Here is a 1,471-nt window from a genome sequence, read left to right as displayed (position 1 = left end):
ATATCTGAATATATTAACTCCAATGGTTTCAAAGCATAAACATGCACATTTTTAAAAGGCATAGCATGGCTCTTAGCTAGCTGACATTCAGAACAAATAGAAGTATTTTTATTTGGGATAGGTAATAAAATAGCCTTATTGAGAACGGAAAAGGAAGCATGACCGAGACAACAGTGCCAGATGTTGGTAGACACACGAACACTAGATAGAGCTTGTGGCTAAAGACGAGCAAGAAAAGTGGAGAAGTTATAGAGACCATTACTGAGTGGTCCTCGATGCAGGATGTTCCCCAAGTAATCCTTCACAAGGAAAAAAGAAGCATGAAATTAAAAAAAAAACATTATTGTCTAGATAAAAACGTTGAACAGAGAGAAGATTTTTCTGAATATCTAGGACAAGAAAATTTTGATTAAGTACAAAAGACTTGGAAAAAGAGGAGATAGTGGAAGTTCCACTTTGGACTATTTTCATACCTGCATCGTTAACCACCTGGATATGATCTGGACTGCCATAGTCTTCATGTTGAAGATGAATATTGTTCACATCATTGGTGAGATGATGGGTAGCTCCTATGTCAGGATGCCACTCATTATTAGTATGTTGATAGTGCACAACAACCATGGCTTGTGGTTGATTTTTGGGAGTTTGTTGGTCCTGATAAGAGAGATTAAAATAGTGATAGCATTTTCTGGTAGTATGTCCCAGTTTGAAGCATTCCTAACATATAACAGAGTTTGATGAACCCTGAGGATGGGAGGCGAAAAGACCACCACGTCCTCTGCCACTGTATCTACCGCGACCATGGCGAGATTGTTGAAAATTTGTAGTCGTGCGAAAAATGGATTGGTTTTGCTGCTGACGTTGCTTGGTGGCAATGTTTCACAGAAGCAGTAATATGAAGGGACTGATTATTGTGATGGATTTGTGACTCACAAATTAGAAGTAGTGAGTAAAATTCCTCCAAGGTGATAGGATCAGAGCGAGAAGTAATTGTTGAAGCCAAGGAATCATATTCCTGGCCAAGTCCTACAAGCACATAGGTGATTATGTCATCAGGTTTAAGTGGTTGTCCAACAAGTTCATCAGTCATTCGCTTGATAAAGAGAAAATATGCATTAGCGGATAGAACACCTTTTCGAGCATTTGCCAACTGAGTGCGAATCTAAATTGCTTTAGCACGGGAAATAAAAGAAAATGTTCGCTCTAGTGCAAGCCAAACCTCCCGAGAGGTTGTATAAGACATGACTTGAGTGAGAACATCTTCAGTGAGCAAAGCATTAATGGTGGCGATGAAGCCATTGAAGATATTGAGGATTGGGAATTTTAATAATTTCACCTATGCTGGGATGAGGAGCATCAATTTCTTGAGGTGGAGTTGGGATTGTGCCATCAAGGTAGCCAAAAACAGCTTGACCTCTAAAGTAGGGTAGGGCTTGAACTTTCCATATAGGATAGTTGGAGGAGTTGAGTT

The 1,471-nt window shown here is 39.6% G+C and overlaps 1 non-coding gene across 1 annotated transcript; it reads right to left on the bottom strand.

Annotated features, from left to right (window-relative positions):
• Window positions 1-927: 927 nt before the first annotated feature.
• Window positions 928-1,066, bottom strand: LOC132252741 (small nucleolar RNA Z247). Its single transcript, XR_009464520.1, has one exon. It is a non-coding gene; the product is annotated as a small nucleolar RNA Z247 (small nucleolar RNA).
• Window positions 1,067-1,471: the final 405 nt, after the last annotated feature.

Source organism: Vitis vinifera, chromosome 16 (genome assembly GCF_030704535.1).
Source record: "Vitis vinifera cultivar Pinot Noir 40024 chromosome 16, ASM3070453v1".
Lineage (NCBI taxonomy): Eukaryota > Viridiplantae > Streptophyta > Magnoliopsida > Vitales > Vitaceae > Vitis > Vitis vinifera.
The sequence above is the reverse complement of the archived record's forward strand: the minus strand, read 5'-3'. Positions and strand labels throughout refer to the sequence as shown.